We start from the raw sequence: 13606 nt of genomic DNA on the forward strand, positions 1-13606 counted from the left end.
AAGAAAGACCTCATGGGAAACAGGCACAAAAGAAAATCTACAGGCATGTCTGAAGGAGGGCACAGCTGAACCCAGTGAGTTCCAGAGGAGGTTATAACAATGCCATAACACTTATCATTTTCCCATTCATTCTCTGGGCTTCTCTGCTTTTAATCTAGAGCAGAGACACTGGCTGTCCAGTGGTGCAGAACAGGCACTATTGAACCAGAGCCTAAGATAAGGACTGGCTGCCACAACAGAGCTCCCAGTTCCTCTGGCAGAAATTGGGAAGTCAGTAGCTCCTGTGAGAGCTGTAGAAGAGATGATATCCCTGAGAAATGGGATCCTTAGAGAATACCTATATCCTTCTGACTGGCAGCTGTCTTATGCAAAAGGGCTCTAGATGCAGGCATCTGGGTAATACTTCAGGAGGAATAATAATGAGAAAAAAGATCTGCATTCAGGCCTACTATTCAGGTAATGTGATTCAGGACTTTGAAATTTAATGCAAACCAGCTGTTCATTCAACTTATATTTGGGGCACCTGTAGCCAAGGATCTCTTCCTTCTTTGCTGTCTGACTGAAGGAAATTTCATCACTGTGATGAGACATCTATATGAATTGCACTTATGGTGTCTCCCACAGCATGCCTTGTTCTGTAACAGTTAATATTGAGGGGAAAAAAGCATTGTCAGTCTGAAAACAGATAATTTTCTACCTCAGTGCTAAATGTGGTCTCCTTGTTTCAGTGCTCTAGCATTTACTTTGCTGTCCAACTACGAGCTACCTCACCCAGACTTAAGTGCAAGAGAGGTGATATGAGCAAGGAAAACTCCTTCTTTCAATAATGTTGCAACAGCACAGGGAGTGTATGACCCTGGAAACATGAAAGCTCACAGTCACATAACACTTAATCGTTACAAGTTTTGAAGGAAAAAGGGCAAGGACAAGGTTTCCCTGAGCAATAAATAAACTCAGGAAGTTCAAATACCTTTCAGTATGAACTGATGATCAGCTCCTACTCCTACTCCTCAGTTTCTGAGGCTCCATTGCAGAGACAGAATCCATGAATTCAAGGATTTCTGCAGTAATGCTTTCACATGCCTGGAGCAATGCTCACTGCACCCTTATGGTCACATTTCCATGAATACCTATTCCTTCCTTTGGGGTGCTGTCAGCTGTTCAGTCCCAATTTCAGGCATGACGACCTCTCTCTGAGTAGTGTCAGAGGCTCACAAGTCTGCATGAAGTTTACAAGGACTGAAGTTAAAAGACTGTCCCTGGAAATCAGAGCATGATTGCCACATCCCAGACATACAAAATCATTTTGAAAAGGATGACATGTACAAACTGCCATGAATTTATCAATGTTTGACCAGGAATTCCAGCCAGCTGAAAGGGCTTCTAGCTAAGGAGTATGCTAACGATCTGGTCTGCTCTTAGGAAACCAGAGGAAAAAGTGCTTAGTTCTATCCCACAGTCAGCAGAAATGGCTCTGGAAATGTTCACCAGTCAGTGGAGGAGCAGCTTTAAGGTATGAGGGAAGCAGGGAACATAGGGAGGGAACAAAGTCTGGCCAAAGCTTTCCCAGACAAGCAGGGATCTGGATTTCTGCCACTGGAGAAATAGGCAGGATGAGAACAATGACTGCCATTGTTAAAAGTCCTGCCCCAACAATAGTCACTGCCTCATACCCTCTTACTTTCTCTAGCTGGCAGGAGCACCAGCAGCAGCCTGGCTTCCCAGGGTGGTGGCACAGACAGAGCAGCCAGAAGGGAAACCAGGAGAGACCTGAACTAGTGGGGTATGAATCACTTAGAGATGCTGCTCCCCTCCATCACAGCTGGTTCAATGACTTTCCTACTCCACCCTCTTCCTTCTTTCCTATCTGTTGTAGTTAAGATTTTTGATAAGTGCTTGGTTGCCAAAGATGACCATCACTAATGCATTCCTCATTAAATGGCACAAGTGGGCAGCAATTCAGGGAATCCACACATGATGTATAGGACTCTGGGATTTATTGTGAGATGAAAGACTGGGACCTCATGAGGGTTCCTTTGCCCTCATTAATCAGCAGATGAAAAAATCTTTCAGCAGTGCTGACACTTCCAGTTTTGGTTTCCTACTAGATTTAGACCAGAGGAAACTCAAGTAACAAGGCATTTGTAGAAAAAATAGAAATAGTAATAGTTCCTATAGTCATAATAGTTATAGTTCTTATTTTGTGAGAAACCTGCAGAGGGTCAGCTTTTAATTAAATAATAGTGGTAGTGAAATGTGCAGGTGAAGGAAATATCCAGTTGGATTGCTGGATTTTGGTTTTATGTTGCCACAAGCCTTCATTGACTTCAGCTACTTCTTATAGGCTGTTTCCCTTTGCTCTTCTCCCTGTGCCAGAGATGGCTCAAGCTTCTCCCTAGGGGCAGAAAATGGAAAACTAGTGTCCTCCAAAGGAGAGATTGAAGGACTTCCATCACAAGAATTGGAAGGAGGAGTTTACAAAGATAACTGAGCAACACTTCTCTTTTCAGTGCTGTCAACTCCTTTCCTTCCTTCCTTCCTTCCTTCCTTCCTTCCTTCCTTCCTTCCTTCCTTCCTTCCTTCCTTCCTTCCTTCCTTCCTTCCTTCCTTCCTTCCTTCCTTCCTTCCTTCCTTCCTTCCTTCCTTCCTTCCTTCCTTCCTTCCTTCCTTCCTTCCTTCCTTCCTTCCTTCCTTCCTTCCTTCCTTCCTTCCTTCCTTCCTTCCTTCCTTCCTTCCTTCCTTCTCCACTGAAGCAGCAGCAGGGGACTCTGCTGGTAGCCAAGGCCATCTTGTTGCTGCATGCTCACAGACACCCACCAGGGATAAACACTTACTGTGACTTACTGGGGCTTGTTTGGGGATCACATATGTCTGATTTTGTAGTGTCATGGCTCAGGATTGTTATAAATGATCAAATTGTGAGCCAAAATTATCATCAAAAATTTAGCAAAGATTTATTAATTTGTCTGCGAGACTGAATTTCGGTCTTTGAAACCACCACAGCCAAAAAGACAGTGTCGAGGAGCCCGGGATCGGTGCCAGGTGAACTTGGAGCTGATCTCCCGAGTGCCAGAGTCCCCCCTGTTCACACTCACTGCTTCTTGCAGCGGGGTTTTATACAGTTTATTCTCCCCAAGGCAAAGATGACCAGATTTCCTTTGTATCTCTTCACATGCATCGCTGTTTCTTTCCATGTGCAGAGGTGGACAAAGGCCGAGTGCAGGTGTGCCATCGATGTCAATGGCTTCGGAGGGGCCGTGTATTCAGATGTATCAGGTTGGCACTGTGGCTGTCTTGATAGATGCAATGGGCAAGGTGATAATCGCTCTTGGGTGGCTCCTGACAACTCGGGAAACCAGCGATCATCGATCATCCTCCTGGAAGCTTCTATTCTTACATTAAGGCGTGGATCGTTATCTTAACTTGTGCCCAGTTGAATCTGAATGAGACAGCTGCTCCCAGCTGGGATGGTCAAAAGACATGCTTTTGGATTTCACAAGATTTTATACCATACATTAAGAGCATGAATTATCCCAACCATATATTACAGGATGACATGCCCCGTGCCGGAAGCTCACTGTACTCCTATGGTACAAAACAACTGCAAATGCATCTTAATCTGCTGCCTAAATTGGGCTGGGCTTTGATTTGTGTCACCACATAAAACAGCACTATCAGGACATCTTGGTGAATCTTGCTATTTTGGTTATCCAACAGGAAAAAACAGTACTTGTAGTATCCCTGGGTTGTAAACACCAGGAAACCAGTAGGAACCCATCAAGTCAACACTGACTTATTACTTATTATTACTGACTTATTTGGAGTCAGACATTGTTTTTAAAATGCTGGTCTCACACTGATTACACTAAACATGGGTCTAAGCTTACCAGTAAGAAAAAGAAGCAGGGTTTCAAGATGGCTTTACCACAATTTCTGGTATTAACTTTCTTCTTGACAGTGTCTGCAGGACTTAGACTCATGAAGAGCATTTGCACAGCCACAAAAATTCTGTTTTTATTTGAGATACTTCACATAAATTTTTCCAAGTCCTTGGAACAATAGGCACAGTATAATTGGCCTTCAAGACTCTTTGGATACATTACAACTAACAAATGATGGGAACATTGATGGTATATGGTGTCTTTCATCCAAATAAGATTGTGTTCCCAAAATGTTGGGCGAGTCCAATACAAGTGTATATAGTCACGAATTGCCTGGCTACAGAAAGAATGTCTGCCATGCAGCCCTGAGGAAGTGTGCAGAGAAAGGTAGGAGGAGATGCATTGCAGAGCAGTGGGTCTGTGCTGTGCCCAGCAGCATTATGAACACACCCAGCAGAATGGGGAGCAAAGGCTCATGCCAAGACACATCTTTCAGCTTTGAAGTGAACAGCAAAGGGCCAGCTCAGGATACAAGATCTGAGGCACACACTGAAGTGGGTGTTCCTCTCCTCCTCTGTGCTCAGTGGGACTGCAGGAGAGGAGTGATGTGTGTTGGTGTGCTGTGTGTGCCCAGGTACAGCTCACTCACCAGCACTAAACCACAATCTGCTCTGAAGTGGTAGAGGGATGCCTCTAAACTGGATGCATGTCTGCACAGAAAGTTTGTGATCAGTGCTTCATACAAGTAAGTTATAAGGAACCTGAGATGTGTAAACTGTAATAATATAGCTGGAACTCACCCAGGACACTCAAGGCAGCAACCTTTCATTTCTGCTGTGAAGATTGACACGGGACCTAGATATTTGTAGCTTGCTCAAAAGACTGCACCTTTGTCAGCCAGCTGTCCCCTGGCACTATTTGATTGCACTGAGTGATAAAGGGGAAAAAAAAGCCAATTGTTTACCTACTTTTTGTGGCACCAACACTTGCTGTGTGTCATTTCGGGGACTGCAAATTCCCAAACTCGCCTTATTTATACTATTTAGTTGTGTTACAATGCATGGTTCAAAATTAGGCTGTGGAAGAGAAAATGTCCAACTATGAAAGGCGCTGTGAATAAAATCAAATAACAGACCCCAGAGAATGATGGTAAATGGCCAGGTAGCAGAGAAATAATCATTTTACCACATTGAATTAAAGCATATCAAGGGAATTGTCACTGAGTCCAGTTTTATTAATGTAATACAAAACTGATTCAGATGCAGCAAAATGCAAACTCCCTCCTGAATCAGTTTAACCAGTGTGAATTTGTGGGTAGACCAGGCCTCAGTCAGAACAAAAGAGAGAATAATCCCCTTGTAATGCAGCATTTAACACCTAGCAATCAGGTGATAATTGCTTCAGTCCAAAGGGATTAGCACATTTCAACCTCATTATAATGTAAAATGTAACTTCCCTATATGGGGTTGTCTACATGGAAAATTTACAGTGGCATAAACAAAGGTATGAATTCAAACTGATTTAGTTTTGCTGGAAGAATTCCTGGTGTGAATTTATTTCTTTGGGGAAAAGAAAGTGATTTGTTTGTTTGTGGTGTCTTTTTTTTCCTTTCTTTTTTTTTTCTTTTGCAGCTCAATCAACTTCAGTTTATATAGTGTGTTTTATAAAAGTCCATCCAAAATGTGAGATACTGGATGTCATCCAAGCCCCTCATCGCTTAAAGACAACAGAACACTAAGGAAGTATAAGGTTTGGGGCAGTCAGTTTTTATTAACTAAGCTTCATTGTATGGAGCCAAGTAAGAATGCATTTAAGGAAGACTTTTACATAGAAATGCTAAACATATTCATGCTGAAGCAAAATGATTTCTGCTCTCAGTGACCAGTTTGGCTTAATTGCTGGTACAAGATCAGATGCATGGGATACTTGTGACATGAAGATATACGAAAATAAGCAATTGCCAGTGGTTCAGTGTGGAGTGGAGTCCCACCACAAGACCTGGTGCCTGAACTGGCTGCCAGGGTCCTCTTATCAGGCCTGAGTTATGCAGGGAATGGCTGAATCTGGCAGAGGGGAAAAATTCTCTGAGAGAAGTTTGGTAATAAGAACCTTGCGAATGCTGATGCTGAGGTATTGCTGGCTGGGGGTCTGTGTATAAATCACAAACGGGACGGGACTGCTGTGGAAAACACCTCGAGCTGTTTATTTTTCAGCATCAGTTCCATTACATGGTTATGACAACTGGAAGATGCCATCAGCTCACATCCCCAGCAGCAGACAAAGAACTCAATGTTACAACTCACTTTAAAAATTTTTAAACTGATCACACAAAACAAAAACATATTAACAATAAATGCATCCAATCACTATAAACACACATACTTTTTATTAAAACAATACTTACTTATTTTAAATACAGTACTTACTTATAAACCCTAAAACACAATACACAAAACTCCACTATTAAGCTTAGAACTTCCTAATATCTTGCTAGATATACTTTTCTGTAGCTTAGGGAGTTATTCCAGACAAGCATCAATGCACGACTATTGTTCTATTTGTCCTTACTTTTCTACTCCTTATATAATTTTTCTGCTGACAAGTCTTACAGCTACTTCTTAGCTCTAACCACAGTTCTGCTGTCTCTGAGGCTTGCCTTTTGTGGCTTTCCCAAAACTCTCTGATTTTAAGGATTTCCTCACTGAGGAATATGTGAGCTAATAATTCCATGCCACTCTATCTGTCCTTGTTATTTGGGGCTGCTCTTCTTTATCCTGACTTCTTCAGGTCAGCAGCTCCATGAAGGACTGCAGATCCACCTCCTGGGACTGCAATGCTAGCACTCTAATGTGGACAAGTCCTGAGGAGACTTTACCCTATTCTAGGATAAAGTCCTGTTATTTATTTCATCAAGGCAGTTCAGTAGCAAATAACAATACCTCATTTTATCAAGAACCCTGAACCAACATTAACTAAGGCTCAAGTCCACTCTGAAAATATCTTGAGCCATTTTGGTTTTAAAAGTGATCTAAGCAAAGGAAGGGGTTAAAAGACCTTTGGCCCACAGCCACAATGTGCAGGAATGGCGGAGTGCAGGTTGTGAGGGTCTTCTCCAACATAATGGCAGAATCAAGAGTTTTATCACACACATCCTTTCATTTCTCCCTGAGGAACAAGACCCAATGAGTTCTCACCTGCTGTGATTTTATGCATAGCTGAGGTCAAAACAAAGAGCAAAATATGAAAATCTGATCTGCTTTGCTAATGTAAAATAACTTCTTTCTGTATGTAACCTCACACAACGTTCAGCCACTTAGTTATAACAGGCTAAAGATGGCTTTCAGAGGTTTAATTCAATTTTGGGGAGCTTGCTGTGCACTCCCAGAGAATAATGCGGGCTCCTCCCTGCCTTCCCTGAAAGGAATACTTGGCAAAGCTCTTCAGGATGAGCTCTTTGATCTCAGATGCACTCTTAAACACATCAGTGAGCTCAGCTGCATCCTTCAAATTTGAATCACCTGGGGGTTTGGCCACCTTAGAAACAGTGTATGTTGTCGCTAAGCTGGCATCTAGATATCAGAGAAACCTAAGGAAAATTCTTATTCTATATGCTTTATGCTTTCTCTTAGCAAATGGTCAAATATACAAAAGCATGTGTTTTTAAACAGGATTTCCATTATAGATAAAATAGTGTGTAACAGTCCACCCATGTTTTACTCCAAATAAATACTCTAAGGTTTTTTGGCTCTTTTTATACATGGGTGAGCAAAAGCATTTGTTAATTGTGCTGTTAACTTCTCATCACTTGCTGCACTCAGTGAAGTTATGCGCCAAGGAGCATCTAAAAATCCAAGCTAGAGGCCTGTCTCTTCAGCCACTCTGTTTTAAACACCCACTGTACAGTCCTTTGCACCTTCCTCTGAAGAATATGTCATTGCTAGTGTGAAATACTGGCTACACAAACTAAACTTTCATTGTGTCTTGTGTTCACCTCCCCCACCCCATCCCCATCCTGTAATACATCTGGTGCCTATGGAAGTTTTTCATTTGGGATATGTGGGATCACACATGGGATCATCACCAAATCCTGTATTACTTCCAAAGAAGCCAGGGTGACAAGGCAGAACTGACTGTAAAGATAGAAAAGTGGTTGTATAAATTGATCAAAGTGCACTTTCTAACATTGGAAGTGTAGTTGCAAATATCTCCTGATCTTTCTGTTCAAGACCTTACCAGGCTTTATAGACAAATACCTTCCTTCATAGTGGCCCTACTTTCAAGTACTTAGCATTCAGAGTTCTTTTCATAGGAATTGTTAGCATCAGTAGCAAGCAGTAAAGAATCTGTAAAAAGAAACATGTTGTTCAATTTAATTGGAAATATCTAATGGATGGGTCTATCTATAAAAGGGTTTTTTGCCAAGAAATAAATACTTATCTCCCTACAACAGTTAACAGTTTGCTAATTCTTTATAGGAGGCATTAATCATTCTGTGTTTGTTCTCACAAACAACTAGAAGAAATTGTTTTTAATTGTTCTGCAGTGTCTTTACTATACTATTCAACTCAACTTTAATCCTACGCTACTACTACTACTATTGCTACTACTGCTACTACAACTATTTAGCACAGACATTTTACATCTTCATAGTGGCCTACAGCATTAACTAAAGCATTTCAAAACATTCTGTACTTGAATTAAATAGGTGTGCAACTGCAGGTAAATATTTATTTCCTTAGCATAATTTGTGGTGTAATTAAAGATTACACAAACATAACAGAGATCACATTCCTGTTCTGCATCTAGGACCAGACACAAGTCCTATAATTTCTCCCTATTCTCTTTACCTTCAGTTGTTGCTTGATGTAACTTTCCCATCACACACATGTGTCAAAGAATAGAGCTCTTTTGGGATAAAGTATGTGCAGCACTCTTTTAGGGAACTATAAACTGGAGGCATTCCCCAGCCTGGGAAAGGAGATAGTTATTTTTACTCCTAAATTCCTTTGAAGGAAAGGCATTTAGATATGAGAGTGACAAAAGCCATACAAGTACATAGAATGAGAGAGAGCGAGAGAAGGAAAGCAGTGATTAATGCAGCTCGGCTACACTACTGGCTAGAAGATGAAACTGAACCAGAAAATGTGAGGTTTTGGAGAAAGATTGCTTTCCAACTACAGTTACTTTCAAGTTAAAGATACCAGTGGCTCTATGGACTGTGATTTCAAACATCTCTCACGATAGCCATCACCACCAGCTAGGAATGCCTCCTCCAAAGCAAATGACTAGAGATAACCAGTACCAATTGCTCTTCCCAAGCTTCCTGGTATGCTCAAATCACTGCCAGGCTCCTCTCAGGGCTTGATGGAAGTGGTCTGTCTCCAGGGAAGCCTGTCAGAAGTCAGAAGAGTGGTGATGTCTCACTAGTGCACCAGCTGGGAAGGAGCCAGTCCTTGGCAGGAGTCCCTGCACTGTGCCACAGCCAGACCCCACGGTACCATGTCCTCTGCCCCCTTGCCATGCCAAGCCTCAAAGACCAAAGCTGCCAAGCCAGGCCCCTCACAGCTACAGGTGACAGCATATCCAAGTCCAGTGCCAGCAGCACTGGAAACTCTGCAGGAAGCACAGGCATATGCAAGAACAGCCAGATAAAGGTAATTTTTTAAGTCTTGCTTTGACTCTGGAGCAGATGCACTGGCTACTACCAGTCCTCATGACGTAAACCAAACAATTCTGAAATTACTAGCAGAATAGTGGGGATGAAGAGAGTGTCTCAAGGCTGGTTTTGCTTTTGGTTGTTTAAAGAAGACAGAAATGTCTAGAAAATTCAGGCAACAAAATCACTTGTGTTTCTAGGAAGGTTATGTATTTTTATGGTTTTTTGCAGGGGCAGGGGTGGGGGGGAATATCTGTGAGACTGTGCATATAATCAGTAGGTGTATCAAACTGCAGCCTAAAAAATCCTGAAACAATTTCCACAGTGAGGACATTTCTCCTCAGGAGCTGTTTGTGACTGACTGTTCCCATCAAGCAGGTTAATGTGCCTCTAAATTTCACCTGACAGAAAATGTATCACCGTGTCAGCTGCACTCAGGAATGACGAACACAGCCCAACTGTGGTACTGTTGGACACCTCGAGGTTGCTCTCAGCAAGGACAGGTGGAGCAAGGAACCTGCCTCAGTTCCAACAAAAGGGTCTTGGCCAGCTTGCAGACATAGTAAGGCAAGTTCAGCCACTTGTAAGAGCCATCATCAATCTCTCTGAAATGAGCCTCCCAGGTTCTTAGAGGGAGGGCATGCTGAGGTGGAATCTCTGTGACCTGCTTATAAGCAGAAAACTGACTTAGAAACAGTGTTTGGCCCCTGAAAAACTTCTGTTGTTTTGAAATTGCCTTCCACCACTCCATCACAAATGGTGTGGCAGGGGCAGCCTGTGCAGCCACAAGGAGCTTTTGCTCTTCCCTGTAAGTGGCTGGGACATGCTGAACTGCAGCACTCTCGGAGTGGGGGCCCATGTGCCATGAAGGTGCTCATGACTCTGCTGACCAGGGGAGCTCCAACAGCTTATCCTGCTTTTGGGATCCAGCCTTGGAGCTGTCTGCTCCATGGATGTGCCAATCTACATGGGTTTAGCTGGAGACATCCCAGTGAGTCTATAGACCATGACTGCCTCGTAGTGAGGATATCAGTGCTTTAGCCATGATTACTTCAGCTTTTCTATTTCAATAGAAAAGTTGACACCCCATACATCTCTAAACTGGAATTAGGATCATACACACCCCACCCAGAATTGTCTTTGTCTTTCTGGAAATGAGGTTTCCAAGCCACGAGAATTTTGATGTACAAAATGATGCCATCTCCTGTACTGATGGATCTAGGGGTGCACTACACAAGTTACCAAGGAGTTGGAGTCTTGGATCTGGAATGAACTTGGGTGCAAAGAGGGAAGCATTCCAGGTCTTCTCTGACTCTCTGGCTGTTGTTATGGTCCATTTTGCTTGAGCTAAGGATGATGATGTTAGCTTCCACTATGAGTTTTCAATTCCCCTTCACAGCTTGATTTATTTCTCTTTTCTTTTTTTCAAAATTCTTTTTTTTTTTAAGTCAGAAGAGTGGAAAATATACTAAAGCAATAATAACCAGTTCTCAATTATCTATCTATATGTCTTTATCTATTCACTGATGGCTTTTTTTGCATAGCTCTTGAGGAAATGTATGGTGGATGCAAGGCAATAAATAAATACCTCCAGCCAGACTCTCATTAAAAAAATCACATCTAAGTAAACTGTTTTTGATCTAATGTCAAAGGTCTCAATTAAACAGAGCAGATAGTCTGGGCAACCTGTCTGCTCTGTACCTCTTCTTCTTCGTCCCTCCTGATGCAGCACAGATGTCCAGCAGCACAAACATCTGCCTGTGAGGCACTTCTGCACTAGGCCACTGCAGCAGCTACGGTGGGTAACCCTCCAGCTTCAGCCAGATTTGTGCTGAGCTCATCTATTTGCATGAGTAATCTGCAAAGTCCTTGAAATCTCTGGTTTTCTGGATTCCTTCAGCATCCCTTCCTTCACACTATAAACAAACACTGTGAGAAAGATTTCCTGAAACAATTGTATCCATCTGCTGCTACGAGTCCACAAACCCACATTTGCTAGGTTGAGATTAAGCAGTTAGCCAGACAAGATAGCCCTGGATTAACAAACATAGCTGTAGCATTAAATAAAACCACTGTGCAAGGGCAGTTAATGTGAAATGGACTTATTTCTCAAAATCCCTGAAGTTCTCCCAGGAAGTCTGAGTGGTTTTTCTGCCTAGCTGCATTTCTCTTGATCCTACAACTGCCATTCTCTCCCCAAAACAATCAGACAGGCTTCAAAATCCACAAAAACAGATAAAAGGTTGCATTCTTTTCAAATGTCATTTTTGGTTGGGGTTTTTTTGTTGATTTGTTTTCTTGTGAAAATCAGAAATATGTTAAAAAAAGAAGCAATAAGAAAGTGGCCCTCAACTGGTTACTTTTTGTTTCCACAGCTATACTCTCATTAAATTATCAGTGATCACAAGACCATGGATAAGAGATAAGAGCTGGAAATGGTGAAATTTCACATTAATTCACAGCTGGTGGAGAACATCTGGACAGCATGGCTGCTAGTAATTCTTCCAAGGACTCCCACCCCGAGGATGCTCACCATTCACAGGGCTGTGTTACACTCTGGGAATCTGTACCTTGGAAATAATGGGAAGGAGCTGCTGCAACCTTAGTCAGACCCTATGGCTCAAACTCATTTCCACTAACTTCAGTGCAGATGCTACAGAGCAAGAAGATAAAATTTCTCATCCCACAGACTACTGCATGCATGGTAAGAGTTAGACAGGTTTAGAAACAACCTCATCTGTCCAGAAAGGATGGGGAGCACCGAGCAGGCAAGCTTGCTTATCTGTCACCCAGGAGGTTTTTGTCCTGTTGCTAGAGGACTACACTTACACAGCATAACATGACAATTAACAAACCTTTAAAGCCTTGGGGAAAAAATAAATGCACTGGTGCTTGGAGCAGGTTTTTGTCCACTGCTAACGAGGCTCTGGGAAAGGCTGCCTGTTTTTATATCCTGTGTCAGGCAGGAGACTAAGCCACCACTCCAAGGCAAGAATGCCACCAAGGCCACTCCCTTGCCATCTGCATGTGGCACACTCCACCCCCTTACAGCCAGGGTACCAACTGCTACCTCTAGCTGAGGGGTTTCCTCTTCCTGCCAGGACAGCTGCTGAGCACTGCTGAGCACTGCTCAGCACAACCAGCTTAAAGTCCATGTTTGTGTAAGGCTTTCACTGTGACCACCACTGTGACCAGGAAGAATGCAGGGCTGTAGAGGAGTCAGAGATGAGCCACTTCACAGCGTCTTTGATGGCTTTTGACTTGGGTAGATTTAGCTTAGCATGTATCACTCCTCTTTAAAGCCCCTTTCTCACCATTTTGTACTTTCTTGTGCTTAACCCTCACAGGCATTCCACTGCCCTCCACTCCACTTATCTTTTACAGCAGAGCCATGGGTTGGAGTCTTCCACAGCAAGCTTTGCCTTCAGGCCACCAAAGTGTTAAACCTCTAAATGTACTCACAGACAGGCTGTGCCTCTCCATCCTTTCCATCTTTGAGGGCAGGCTTGTATTAAGGTCCAGAACCCCCTCCCTCGGGTCACTCCAAAGGCCATTAAAGTTAGTCGTAGGCCGTGTTGTAGGCCCAAAGGACAGAAGTGGGCAACAGCTTCATAATTGAAAGGACTTAAAAAAATTCAGGATTAATTGATCAGATGTGGCAACCTATTAGCAAGCAACTGATTTTTGAGATGTTGCCAACCCAACCTTCAGAAAACACCTCTAATTCCCAGGGTGCCAACAAGGGTGAGGTGTGTTTGGCACTCCTGAAATGAGTCTCAGGAACATCATAATCGTAAGTACCCAAAGACATTTCAAGTTCAGAGTTTGTGTAATTCAGAGGTCAAACTCATTCCCAAAACTTTGTCTCTGAAATGTTGGTGGAAATACTTTGCCACATACAAGTCAGATATTTTTGCTGGAAAACATTGTGGTCACCCCTGCTGCTTTACTGAGTACATATTGTTACTATTTTTAAGAAAGAGAGTCCCAAAGTTTTTCCCCTAGTCTAAGAATAGGAGGTTTTGGGGGAAATAGCTTTATTGCAGAGTGGTCTCAATGCAAAAATGTA

This window comes from Molothrus ater, chromosome 3 (assembly GCF_012460135.2).
Source record: "Molothrus ater isolate BHLD 08-10-18 breed brown headed cowbird chromosome 3, BPBGC_Mater_1.1, whole genome shotgun sequence".
Lineage (NCBI taxonomy): Eukaryota > Metazoa > Chordata > Aves > Passeriformes > Icteridae > Molothrus > Molothrus ater.